Source organism: Staurois parvus, unplaced genomic scaffold (genome assembly GCF_062004578.1).
Source record: "Staurois parvus isolate SC_StPar_1 unplaced genomic scaffold, SC_StPar_1.0 ptg000053l, whole genome shotgun sequence".
In the NCBI taxonomy this organism is placed as follows: Eukaryota; Metazoa; Chordata; class Amphibia; order Anura; family Ranidae; genus Staurois; species Staurois parvus.
In genome coordinates, this window is record NW_028317849.1 from 5,936,184 (window position 1) to 5,951,405 (window position 15,222).

A 15,222-nucleotide genomic window follows, 5' to 3' on the forward strand; every position below is an offset into this window, starting at 1 on the left:
ATGGAGATCAATCTAAACTGTCATTTGGGATACTGGAAGAGAGCCAGATTAAAGAGCCTATAAACATGGAACGCGTAAGAGAACAAGGAAATATGGAACAGCAAGGAGCCATGGCACAAATACCTACAAAAATTAAGATGGCAGAAATGTTCGCTAAACTACAGCTATCCATGAAAAATTATATGGGGACATTACGCAAGGATCTGGACAGATATTAAATCGAGTTGAAGAAGTAGAGGGGAGAATGGAGGAATGTATGCATTTAAATAATGAATTAAAAATGCAGGCGGAGGAGATGAGGAGAGAACAGAGAAAGCTCACATTTAAAATGGAAGACCAGGAAAATCGTCATAGAAGAAATAACTTAAGGAATAGGGGTCTACCAGAAGAAGAGGAACAGGAAGAGGATCTATGGGAGATAATAAAGAGAGTCTGTAATCCAATAATGGGAAGACCAGTGACAGAAAAACTGAAAATCGAGAGAGTACATCGGATTAGAAGGCCAAGAGTAATACTGGTGGAAAGCCCCAGAGACGTAATAGTGCGATTTCATCACTTCGAAGATAGAAAATATGGAAAGGTCTGCGTGACTCTAGAGAAATAAAATATAAGGAAACAAACCTGTATATCTTTGCGGACATTGCCTCAGAGACTTTGGCTAGGAGAAGATCTTTGAAACCGTTGCTGGAGCATATGAGAGAGAAAAAAGTTTGATATAACTGGGGCTTTCCACCATGCTTGATTGGATGGAAAGAGGGAAAGCGGCAAGGTTGAGGTTCCCAGAAGACCTCAGTGACTTTTGTGAGAAATTAGATTTACAGAAAATGGACCTTGAAGGGTGGTCAGAGGGGTCTAGAGAGAGTGGTGGGCAGGGGGCAGGAAAATGGCATCGGGTATCTAAGAAGAAGAAATAGGAAGGCATGGTGTGGGGGGAAGGGAGGGTTTAGAGAGAGAGTTGTGCCTTTTTTTTCTTCTTTCCCTTTCTCTACTTACCCCCTGGCCCTTCGTCGGCCGCACTATGGTTCCTTTTCCCCCTCCTGTTCCTTCCTTCCTGGTGGAGATAACAAGGGGGAGGGAAGGGGGGGTACTGATAATATGATTCTGGCGGGTGGTCCGGAGGCCGGGCATGCTGTCAACTCCAATCTGGCAGATGATACGAGCTAAGGAGTGGGGTCGGCATGCGTGTTTTGAGTCTCACCCCAGACTAGGAGTCATTAGTGGGAATAATCAACGGCAGACTCCATTGCAATATGTTGACCAGGGGGGTTTTAGGTGTAAAAGAAGTAGGGGGGAGCGAGGGTGGGAAATGGGGGGTTGGGAGGATAAGCAGTGGGGGGGAGGGATTGAAATAGGGGGTTGTAGCAGGGAGGGAAGGGAGAAAGTCCATATCTCAAATTGTCTGTATCTCTCTTCCCACGATGGGAATTCTGGTAGGGTAACAGAATAATATTTGAAATGAGTGTGATTAAGTTTATGACTTATAATGTGAAAGGGTTAAACTCTCCAACAAAAAGACATAAGATACTGAGGGAAATCCACCAATACTCCATAGATGTGGCGTTTCTTCAAGAGACACACATAACCCATGATACAAATGTTAAGTTATACACTAAGCACCACGCAATGTGGTACTATGCTGATTCCCCAGTTAAAAGGGCTAAAGGCATAGCAATTGGGTTCTCAAAAAAGTAAGTTTCACCCTGGAGGGAAGAATGGAGGATCCAGAGGGTCGGTTTCTATTCCTAAGGGGAAAGTTACAAGGAGTTTAATATACACTAGCTAATATCTACTGTCCGAATAAAAATCCAGTAACATTCTTGGAAGGTGTGTTAAGGAAACTTTCTGAATTTAAAAAGGGTAGTCTGGTTGTGGCAGGAGACATAAATCTGTGTCTGGATCTTCAGATGGATGCGTCTTCATTAGAGATGAGCGAATCGAACCTGGCGAAGTGGAATTCGTTTCGAATATTAGCAAACTTCGGATGCGCGAATCGAATTTTCCCCGATCGGCCGATTTTCATCCCTTCTACAGCCGGCAAAAAGTGTCCCTGCAGAGAGCTCCGCTATTTCTGACAGTTCTCTGACAGTTCCTTCACATTTACAGCAGTTGAAACATTGTATCTATTTGTTTCCATTTAGGATACAGATGTTTTTATTCGGAAACAAATAGATACAATGTTTCAACCGCTGTAAATGTGAAGGAACTGTCAGAGAACTGTCAGAAATAGCGGAGCTCTCTGCAGATACACTTTTTGCTGGAATGGAATTCTTCTTCATCCTCATCCTACTTCTTCTTCTTCTTCTTCTTCTTCATCCTCATCCTACTTCTTCTTCTTCTTCTTCTTCTTCATCCTCATCCTTCTTCTTCTTCTTCTTCATCCTCATCCTACTTCCTCTTCTTCTTCTTCATCCTCATCCTACTTCTTCTTCTTCTTCTTCTTCATCCTCATCCTACTTCTTCTTCTTCTTCTTCATCCTCATCCTTCTTCTTCCTCTTCTTCATCCTCATCCTACTTCTTCTTCTTCTTCTTCTTCTTCATCCTCATCCTACTTCTTCTTCTGCTTCTTCTTCTTCATCCTCATCCTACTTCTTCTTCTTCTTCTTCATCCTCATCCTACTTCTTCTTCTTCATCCTCATCCTACTTCTTCTTCTTCTTCTTCTTCATCCTCATCCTACTTCTTCTTCTTCTTCATCCTCATCCTACTTCTTCTTCTTCATCCTCATCCTACTTCTTCTTCTTCTTCTTCTTCATCTACTTCTTCTTCTTCTTCTTCTTCATCCTCATCCTACTTCTTCTTCTTCTTCATCCTCATCCTACTTCTTCTTCTTCTTCTTCCTCATCCTACTTCTTCTTCTTCTTCATCCTCATCCTACTTCTTCTTCTTCTTCTTCTTCATCCTCATCCTACTTCTTCTTCTTCTTCTTCATCCTCATCCTACTTCTTCTTCTTCATCCTCATCCTACTTCTTCTTCTTCTTCTTCATCCTCATCCTACTTCTTCTTCTTCTTCTTCTTCATCCTCATCCTACTTCTTCTTCATCCTCATCCTCCTCACACTGCTGGTGGGTTCCATTTTGTCATAGGGTGCTGTATGGCCTCCCATTGCTGCTGCCTCCACCGCCACACTGTGGCTCCACACTCTGGTTTTGGCCCCGTGACTGCCCAAATGAGTGAAGTCTGCGGTGATTCTAAGATCGACGGCACTCATCTGCATGTCATACTGACTGACAGTATTATTTCTCTTCCCCAGCAGACTCCAAGGGCATTTAAATTAAAGGTACAGTGTTCTGCACTAATATAAAGGCTCTCTGAAGCCTAGAAACCCTTTTTATAAGTTAAATTCGCAGCGAATAAATTCGCATCGAATCGAATTTATTCCACAAATTCGGCGAATCAGCCGAATCAAATTTTTGAATAATTCGCTCATCTCTAGTCTTCATGTATGTGGTGAGAGGGGAGTAGAAAATCTAAACTATTGAAGAGATTATTATATAAGTGCCAACTGAATGACACTTGGAGAGTAAAACACCCAGGTGAAAGAGATTATACCTTCTTCTCTCCGGTACAAGGTTTGTACTCAAGACCAGATTATATAGTGATTGAGCATAGACAATTGGAGTGCTAACCATTTAGCCACTGTCCTGCTAAATTTAAAATATGTTCCTATTTACTAAAGCTAGCAGCATAAGGATTAAAAATAGTCAATATTGATAAGAAACAGTTTACAATAAAGGCCTGGTGCTGCATTCTGATGCTTTCCCCGGTGGAGGAGCCATTGCAGGAAAGACAGAAATGAAGGCTGCGGTGTTACTATGCACCATACTTGTAGACTGCATTCAGTTTGGGGGTAAAAAGACACTGGGCTCAATTATTAAGTATTTTTTTTAACTTATTATTATTATATTATTATACAGGACTTATATAGCGCCAACAGTTTGCTCAGCGCTTTACATTATGGCCTGCATATTAGGTCAGGTATAGTCCTATCACATTGCTAGGTATAGTCCTATCACATTGCTTGCTATAGCCAAGACTGTTGCTGGAAAAAAAGCTGTTAACAAGCAAATACTGTTTCTCGGACAAGTTTGAAACTATGTCTTGTACATGAATAGGGTTAATGTTAACATAGACCTTGCACTACAATCAAGGTCCCCATATTAGCTCCCCCACCAATCCCTATTGAAAAATGCTGCAAAAAAAAAAAAATAGACAACCTTTTCTCCTGGTGTCCGTACTGCAGGGGCAGACATTACCATCTTTACAACCATAGCCCAAATCTCACAAAATGTTGTTTAAAACAACTGTATTTGAGCACCACAAACCAAAAAGATGATTTAATTCATTTGTAATATTCAAAGCAAGCTCACCCATCCACCCATGCCCCCATGCTTTGTTGAGAATTCACTTTGAAAAACACCCAACAGCATTTATAGACATGACCATCTTGACTAAGGTCAGATGATTCATGTAGTGTTTAATTTCTTGAATCCATATGCCCTTAGCTCAGGCATGCAGACCGGAGGGTGTGCTTATCTAAGAAAACTCCTCCTGTAGAAGAAAATAAAGACTCGTGAGATTTATGACATCAATTTAGCCTAGGCCAGAAACTAGGAAGCAACTGAAGAAATGTAAAGAAAAAGTTTAAAAAGAGAAAATATAATAACACAGTGCAGGAATGTGTGGGCTATTCCCCATTCTCTCTTGCTGGAAGGAGCAAGATTGTCACCCTTGTCTAGGCACCACAGGCAGATTCCTAAGGTCAGTTTTTTTAAACCTGAACTCTGGACACAAATGTTTTAATTTAATTTAATTTACTTGAGTACCAATCTATAATACCCTTTCATTATCTGGCCATTTTTCAGTTTTAAGAATTGTGAAAGTTTAGCTGATACTTACTCCATCATGCAACACTGGACCCAAATAATTTGTATACAATTTTATTTTTGAAACAAATAGGGTTTTTTTGTGGTAATTTTTACCACTATTTCCATTAATCTGTTAACACATAAATGGCAAGTAGAAGTGAGCCTGAGGTGAAAAAGTTAATTTTTGTACTTAATTGTGAGCAGCTAGAAACATATATTCAGCTTAAACCTGCCCAAACACATAAAGATTACTTTTGTTTAATCCAGTGGGTGAATGAGAGTAATCCATATATTTATAGATTGATGAAAGATGAATCTCTTGTTGTTGGTGTAGCAGTTATAGTTATAGTTCCAGGAGGTTGTCCTCGGTTTCTCGGTTACATTGGGCATCCCATACACCCCTATCCCCATCCAAGTTGAAATTCCCCTAATAAAATCAAGAAAACACAAGTTCAAGGACTAGTTACTGACTCTTGGATGCAAGTCTGTGAAAAAAGCATGTTGTCTGGCTGTGCAGAACTATAGGGGGACCCAAATACTCAGCAACTCTTAAGGATGTAGTGCTACACCTGCTATTGCATTCTGAAAGCCAGCATCTGAAGGTCCACAGTGCAGATGTTTATCTCAACTCATCATACATATATCTGTATAGACTTCTTTCAGAAAGTGTTGTGCCTAGTGTGAAAAATGTCAAATTAGAACTTCTTTCTGCTGGGTATTTTAATTAAGAAAGAATATTCTTTAAAGGATATGTTCACCTTCAGGAACATACTAAATGTTTCACCCTGTTTTTAAGGTGGCATGTTCCTGCTCCTGCAGCTCTAAGCCCTGATTCCCCCCTCCCTGTGACAGCGGGTCAGGGATCTTCTCCCAGCACCTACAGTTGCAATTTAAAAAAACCGCGACCATGCAGGGATCCACCCACCTGGCCGCGTCATTCATTCATAGAGTTCTGTGAATGGGAGAACTACAACTACCATTAGCCTTTGCAGCGGAAGGCTAGTAGTTTTTGTTTAATTACCAGGGAGCCACTGAGTTTCCTTGATAGCTCACTGATTCTTCCTGTCATTATGTAACTGCCTACCTGAAAGAGGTATGAGCAGATAGCTTACACTGACAGTCTATAGGAGCCCTGCATTCCACCTGAAATCTGCTGATCGCGGGTGCAATGCTCTTCAAGGTCCTACAAAAAATAATAAATGCACACTTTTTTACCTGCAAAAAGATGTGCATTTATTATTTTTTAAAAAAAGGTGAACTTATCCTTTAAAGCACAGCGTCACCCAAAAGGGGAAGTTCTGCTAAACCTGAGATTCCCCTTCCCCCCCTACTTTTATGGCACATAATTTTTTTCGGGTGGAATGGTATCTGGTTTTCACAGCTAGCCGCTCCCTCTTCGCCTAGGCCAGTGGTGGGCAACCTTTTTTTTCAACTGAGCCAAATCTCGCCAAAACCACGATTGAAATATATTTTGAGAGCCACATTTTTAAAACTGAAAATACGTCCCCCATATAGTAATTCATCCCCCATAGTAATTCATCCCCCATATAGTAATTCATCCCCCATAGTAATTCATCCCCCATATAGTAATTCATCCCCCATATAGTAATTCATCCCCCATAGTAATTCATCCCCCATATAGTAATTCATCCCCCCTATAGTAATTCATCCCCCATATAGTAATTCATTCCCCATAGTAATTCATCCCCCATATAGTAATTCATCCCCCATATAGTAATTCATCCCCCATAGTAATTCCTCCCCCATATAGTAATTCATCCCCCATAGTAATTCATCCCCCATATAGTAATTCATCCCCCCTATAGTAATTCATCCCCCATAGTAATTCATCCCCCATATAGTAATTCATCCCCCCTATAGTAATTCATCCCCCATATAGTAATTCATTCCCCATAGTAATTCATCCCCCATATAGTAATTCACCCCCCATAGTAATTCATCCCCCATATAGTAATTCATCCCCCATAGTAACTCATCCCCCATATAGTAATTCACCCCCCCCTATAGTAATTCATCCCCCCTATAGTAATTCATCCCCCATATAGTAATTCATCCCCCCTATAGTAATTCATCCCCCATATAGTAATTCATTCCCCATAGTAATTCATCCCTGATATAGTAATTCATCCCCCATAGTAATTCATCCCCCATATAGTAATTCATCCCCCATATAGTAATTGATCCCCCATAGTAATTCATCCCCCATAGTAATTCATCCCCCATAGTAATTCATCCCCCATATAGTAATTCACCCCCCCTATAGTAATTCATCCCCCCTATAGTAATTAATCCCCCCTATAGTAATTCATCCCCCATATAGTAATTCATCCCCCATAGTAATTCATCCCCCATATAGTAATTCATCCCCCCTATAGTAATTCATCCCCCATATAGTAATTCATGCCCCATAGTAATTCATCCCCCATATAGTAATTCATCCCCCATATAGTAATTCATCCCCCATAGTAATTCATCCCCCATATAGTAATTCATCCCCCATAGTAATTCATCCCCCATATAGTAATTCATCCCCCATATAGTAATTCATCCCCCATAGTAATTCATCCTCCATAGTAATTCATCCCCCATATAGTAATTCATCCCCCATAGTAATTCATCCCCCATATAGTAATTCATCCCCCCTGTAGTAATTCATCCCCCATAGTAATTCATCCCCCATATAGTAATTCATCCCCCATAGTAATTCATCCCCCATATAGTAATTCATCCCCCATAGTAATTCATCCCCCATATAGTAATTCATCCCCCATATAGTAATTCATCCCCCATATAGTAATTCATCCCCCATAGTAATTCATCCCCCATATAGTAATTCATCCCCCCTATAGTAATTCATCCCCCATATAGTAATTCATTCCCCATAGTAATTCATCCCTGATATAGTAATTCATCCCCCATAGTAATTCATCCCCCATATAGTAATTGATCCCCCATATAGTAATTGATCCCCCATAGTAATTCATCCCCCATAGTAATTCATCCCCCATATAGTAATTCATCCCCCATATAGTAATTCACCCCCCCTATAGTAATTCATCCCCCCTATAGTAATTCATCCCCCATATAGTAATTCATCCCCCATAGTAATTCATCCCCCATATAGTAATTCATCCCCCCTATAGTAATTCATCCCCCATATAGTAATTCATCCCCCATAGTAATTCATCCCCCATATAGTAATTCATCCCCCCTATAGTAATTCCTCCCCCATAGTAATTCATCCCCCATATAGTAATTCATCCTCCATAGTAATTCATCCCCCATATAATAATTCATCCCCCATATAGTAATTCATCCCCCATAGTAATTCATCCCCCATATAGTAATTCATCCCCCATAGTAATTCATCCCCCATATAGTAATTCATCCCCCATAGTAATTCATCCCCCATAGTAATTCATCCTCCATAGTAATTCATCCCCCCTATAGTAATTCATTCCCCATAGTAATTCATCCCCCATATAGTAATTCATCCCCCATAGTAATTCATCCCCCATATAGTAATTCATCCCCCCTATAGTAATTCATCCCCCATAGTAATTCATCCCCCATATAGTAATTCATCCTCCATAGTAATTCATCCCCCATATAGTAATTCATCCCCCATATAGTAATTCATCCCCCATAGTAATTCATCCCCCATATAGTAATTCATCCTCCATAGTAATTCATCCCCCATATAGTAATTCACCCCCCCTATAGTAATTCATCCCCCCTATAGTAATTCATCCCCCATATAGTAATTCATCCCCCATAGTAATTCATCCCCCATAGTAATTCATCCTCCATAGTAATTCATCCCCCATATAGTAATTCACCCCCCATATAGTAATTCATCCCCATAGTAATTCATCCCCCATATAGTAATTCATCCCCCCTGTAGTAATTCATCCCCCATAGTAATTCACCCCCCCCATATAGTAATTCATCCCCCATAGTAATTCATCCCCCATATAGTAATTCATCCCCCATAGTAATTCATCCCCCATATAGTAATTCATCCCCCCTATAGTAATTCATCCCCCATAGTAATTCATCCCCCATATAGTAATTCATCCCCCATAGTAATTCATCCCCCATATAGTAATTCATCCCCCGTATAGTAATTCATCCCCCATATAGTAATTCATCCCCCATAGTAATTCATCCCCCATATAGTAATTCATCCCCCCTATAGTAATTCATCCCCCATATAGTAATTCATTCCCCATAGTAATTCATCCCTGATATAGTAATTCATCCCCCATAGTAATTCATCCCCCATATAGTAATTCATCCCCCATATAGTAATTGATCCCCCATAGTAATTCATCCCCCATAGTAATTCATCCCCCATAGTAATTCATCCCCCATATAGTAATTCACCCCCCCTATAGTAATTCATCCCCCCTATAGTAATTCATCCCCCCTATAGTAATTCATCCCCCATATAGTAATTCATCCCCCATAGTAATTCATCCCCCATATAGTAATTCATCCCCCCTATAGTAATTCATCCCCCATATAGTAATTCATGCCCCATAGTAATTCATCCCCCATATAGTAATTCATCCCCCCTATAGTAATTCATCCCCCATAGTAATTCATCCCCCATATAGTAATTCATCCTCCATAGTAATTCATCCCCCATATAGTAATTCATCCCCCATAGCAATTCATCCCCCATATAGTAATTCATCCCCCATAGTAATTCATCCCCCATATAGTAATTCATCCCCCATAGTAATTCATCCCCCATAGTAATTCATCCTCCATAGTAATTCATCCCCCCTATAGTAATTAATTCCCCATAGTAATTCATCCCCCATAGTAATTCATCCCCCATATTGTAATTCATCCCCCCTATAGTAATTCATCCCCCATAGTAATTCATCCCCCATATAGTAATTCATCCTCCATAGTAATTCATCCCCCATATAGTAATTCATCCCCCATAGTAATTCATCCCCCATATAGTAATTCATCCCCCATAGTAATTCATCCCCCATATAGTAATTCATCCCCCATATAGTAATTCATCCCCCCATAGTAATTCATCCCCCATATAGTAATTCATCCCCCATAGTAATTCATCCCCCATAGTAATTCATCCTCCATAGTAATTCATCCCCCATATAGTAATTCACCCCCCATATAGTAATTCATCCCCCATAGTAATTCATCCCCCATATAGTAATTCATCCCCCCTGTAGTAATTCATCCCCCATAGTAATTCACCCCCCCATATAGTAATTCATCCCCCATAGTAATTCATCCCCCATATAGTAATTCATCCCCCATAGTAATTCATCCCCCATATAGTAATTCATCCCCCATAGTAATTCATCCCCCCTATAGTAATTCATCCCCCATAGTAATTCATCCCCCCTATAGTAATTCATTCCCCATAGTAATTCATCCCCCATATAGTAATTCATCCCCCATATAGTAATTCATCCCCCATAGTAATTCATCCCCCATATAGTAATTCATCCCCAATAGTAATTCATCCCCCATATAGTAATTCATCCCCCCTGTAGTAATTCATCCCCCATAGTAATTCACCCCCCCTATAGTAATTCATCCCCCCTATAGTAATTCATCCCCCATATAGTAATTCATCCCCCATAGTAATTCATCCCCCATATAGTAATTCATCCCCCATATAGTAATTCACCCCCCCAATAGTAATTCATCCCCCCTATAGTAATTCATCCCCCATAGTAATTCATCCCCCCTATAGTAATTAATTCCCCATAGTAATTCATCCCCCATATAGTAATTCATCCCCCATATAGTAATTCATCCCCCATAGTAATTCATCCCCCATATAGTAATTCATCCCCCCTGTAGTAATTCATCCCCCATAGTAATTCACCCCCCCTATAGTAATTCATCCCCCCTATAGTAATTCATTCCCCATATTGTGTTAATTCACTTACCTTTGCTCCGCGCGTTCCTCGCGCCGTTCCGGTCTTCAGGACAGACTGTGAGAGGAGAGGAGTTCGTCACGCTGCCCCGCCTACATCCTGGCTGCCCCGCCTACATCCTGACAGCTGCAGAGTCCTGACTTTAATGCGGCTCTTCTGTGTGCCGGGCGCCCGCTCCCCTCCCTCTTCTCGGGGGCCGCCCGGCACACAGAAGAGCCGCATTAAAGTTTGTAAAGAGCCGCATGTGGCTCGCGAGCCGCGGCTTGCCGACCACTGGCCTAGGCAATCCTCCCTGCCCTCATCCTCCTGGGACATAAAAGGTCACAGAAGGCTGCAGGACCATTCACAAAGCACATTAAGGCTCGCAAATGCGCAGTGGGCAGCCGGCTGTGAATCCGCAAGCAGTTAATATGCTGGTACTGGAGATCAAAGACTAGTGAAGAAACTGAACTGGATGAGCTTAGAGCTGGATCCTGGGATAGGTGAGTGTCTGTTTATTAAAGTCAGCAGCTACAGTATTTTTAATTTTTGTACAAGTGACAGAAGAACAGCTTTAATAAAGTTTCTCAGTGTGCGACCTTCCTCTTGCTGGTACAATTGATTACTTCAGTGGACACGAGCTGAGCCAGCACCTGAAATGTGATTGTGGAGCCTGATCTTGCCTGGAGTGGAATGTGAAATATTTTGATATTTGTATAGAGTTGAGATGTATAACACAGTCATTCATTCAAAATGACTGAAGGCCAAGGTCATCACTGCTGTCTAGTAGCTTGTTGTTTATGTTTACATCACCATACTGGAGGAGGGAAAATGGATCAACACCTATTATGTAAGCTGATTTGGTCAAGCTATCAAGAGATTGGGACCCATCCACTTTCATAATATGAGTATAGTATAGAAGTGTTTTCCTGAAAGCTGTTATATAAGTGGGTGTGTCAGATATTAAATTTAGTACCCCTGCCCTGGGCTGGCTACATTTAGTTATGGCTGTCCTCAGAGGTTTTTTCCATGTTGCTAGGGTCTCCTACACCCTAAACTCTCTTCCCTGCATTTTTGAGAACTTCAGTAAACCATTAAAAGACCTCTAGACTGGAGTCTGAGTTTGTCGATGTGCTACTGGGACTGGAGACAAGGCAGGCAGCCTCTGAGCTAGTAAGGGGGACCTTTGCTTGTAAGCTCACAATCTAAAATGGAGGGGCACACCATATAAAAGCTATTAACTGTATGAGGATGAAGAGTTGATGGTGAAAGTAAAAGCTCAGTTGTTAGGGAGAGGAGGGATAGGCTTCCCTGAAGAGATGAGTTTTCAGGGATCATTTGAAGGTGGGAAGAGTAGAAGGAGAAGTAGCCAAACAAATTGGTCAACTATATGCTACTGATATGTCAGTAAATTACTAATGAGCAAGGAGACTGAAGAGGTGAGAAGAGAGATAGATTTGGGTGTCTTCAACATAGAGATGGTATTGGAAGCCAAGCAAAGTTATCAACTGACCAAGGTAGAAGATGAAGGTAGAGAATAGAAAGGTTTTGAGGACAGACCTTTGGGGGACCTCTACAGAAAGATGAAGAGGAGTTGTAGGTAATGCTAATGGAGCAATTAGAGTGCTAAGATGAAAATAAGAAAAGAGTTTGGTAATATGAAGGAGTGGCGTTTTTAAACGAGAAACAGGTGGTCAACTGTATCAAAGGCAGAAGAAAAGTCTAATAGTATGAGTATAGAGTAGCCATTGCTAAATTAGCAGTTAGTAATTTGTTGGTGAGTTTGTGTAAGGCAGTTTCTGTGGAGTGTTGCAGGCTAAAGCCCGAAGGTTGTTGTCTGTGGGGTAACAGCTCAGATGATTTTAGCAGTTTAGAAGTTTAGCGGTATTTTGGAGCAAGGAGATGGGTTTTATGTTTAAAGCATGTCCAGGAGGCCAATAAATCACAGCAATCATCAAAGAATATGGAAAAAAAGACGGATACAGTGTGTCTCAGAAGAGCAAAGGCATAGAGAGAGAGAGGTGTTGGAATGAACTTGAAAAATGAGAAAGAAGGATTGCAACTCCACCTGAGAGCAGTGGAGGCCACCATCAGAAAGGGCAGTTAGGGAGACAGAGTCAGAATACTGAAGCCAGGTTTCAGTAACGGCAAGAAGGAAAATAGATACTATGTGGATTTTTGTGGACTTCGTGGATTGAGGCTGCTGCTAGAGGAAGGAGGATCTTAGGTGTGGGGGTGAACAGTAGATAGCAGAGAGCCAAGATGAGGGGAAATATTCCCAATCATTAGGAGAAGCAAGGAAATTAAAATTGGGATCCTGCTCCACTGTTCTGGAGTTTATGTTAGCATTCAGGTAGCAAGTGCAGTAATAAAGACAGAACAGAAGTGAGGGTGATATATAAGCTGTAGGGGGGAAGAAGAAGGGTAAAGGAACAAGAATGCAAGGAGAGAGGACAGTATTGTGAGAAGAAAAGCTAGAGGGAGCACATTACAGGGTGGAGAGAGTAGGAATCAGACTTGAAAAGAGCTGGATGGGAAAACAGATTGTAAGCTTTATCATCTTCTGTATCTTTCATTTTATACTATAATAGATTGTAACTTCTTTTGCCTTCAATATCTCTCCCTTATGTTAGATGTACAGTTGGCCCAGGGGCATAAAGGAATGATTTGCATGGCTCTGCCCACTATCCTAAAATATTGATTACACAGGTGAAAGGTGAGGTCCAAAATGGGGGTTGTATGATGAACCAAAGGACATGAAGGGCAGCAATAAAAAGCTACACTCTGCTCTCCGCCGCTGACAGTGATGTTGATATCACAACTAAGAAGTGCCAGCCAGAGGTATTGTCCAATATTAAGAGGCTGCAGGAAAAAAAATCAAAGAAGATATGACAGTATAAAGAAATCCAGGGGACAGTCAGGCAACCACCTAGGACTTCTTGTACATAACCCAGCCCTGAGGTGAACTATAAATATAGAGTATGTTATTTCACAAACAAAATGCAGAGACAGTAATTATAAAGACCTTGCAAGACTGGCAGGCAGGGCGGTGGTCTGGAATCATACATAGGAATGTGATACTGACAGTCAGCAACATGGTGTGTGGGTGGCTGTGTTCTGCCCCTGGCAACCATAATTCCTTAGGCCATGACCTTTGTTGGCTATAGAGAAACATTTTAATTTCAGTCAAGAAAGAGGAATTTTTTTTTCGTTAATTAAACATCTGCCCTACTAATTCATGCAAAGTGTGACTTCTAATGTTAGGTCGTAGCACTAACATCTGTCAACAGCAGGAGATTCACAGAATGACTTCCATTACAATGCTTAAGGTGTTTTACCTGTATTAGAGCACTTATGCAATTACACAGTTGAGTTCACAAAACCTTGTGTATTAGTACTGCTTGGACCTTAGAAGAAAGGGTTAGACTTCAAAAGCTTGTAGTGAAAATATAACTGAGGCCCCTTTCACACTAGCAGTCTGATGAGGTCCACCTGGCAATTTTTCGGGTGGAACTGATTGGAAGCTTTTTGTCATTCCTTGGGCAGGTCTGGTGTAAATGGTCATACATCTGGGTACATCCGACTTCCTCTGAGCTTGCCCAGGTTCAAAAACAAGAAAAGGAAAATAACTGCTTTTTGTGGGTTTTTTTAGACCTAAACATCATGGTTTGGAGGTAGTCTGATGTAAATGGACTCAAGTGCATCTGACCGCCCATAGATCTAGTATGGGTCCAGAAAGCTCCTGCAGTAAAAATATTGAACCACTGTGGATATCACAAAAGTGACATCCAATCTTTTACTCGTATTCAGCAGGAGATCTGATCACGGAATTCCTGGTGATTGGATTGAAAACTACCTGTGTAAAAGGGGCCTTAGGGCAAATAAAAAAAATATAATGATCAGTACTCGGCTATATAAATAATATTAATACTATGCTGCTTCCCAAAAAAAAGATGTAAAAAGATATAGTTAAAGAGTTAGTGTAAAGAGGAATCCACCATAATTAATACACATTTTACATATATAACTTTGATCTTCATTCACCACCAACTTGTGGCAAACCAATTACCATACAGTGCCACCACCATAGGAAACAGCTCACCATGTCTTTTGACCACCAATGTTAAGCTGGACACACGTATAGATTTTCATTCAAGAATTTTCATTTCAAGAATATTTATTTGCTTTTCTACTCGTTAGTGGGGTCAAATCGATGTTTGTTTTAGATCGCAGTAATGGGAAAATTTGAAGAGGCAGGGGAAGGAAAACTTTTCTCAATCGAAAATTTTTTGGCCAGTATACGTGGTTATCGTTAAGAAAATACATTCATTTTAAACTCGAATGATAAAAGCAAAAGACAATTTTATAACGACATTCGGCCATTCACCGAATGTACAAAGAATTTTCGTACTGCTTTTCATACGAA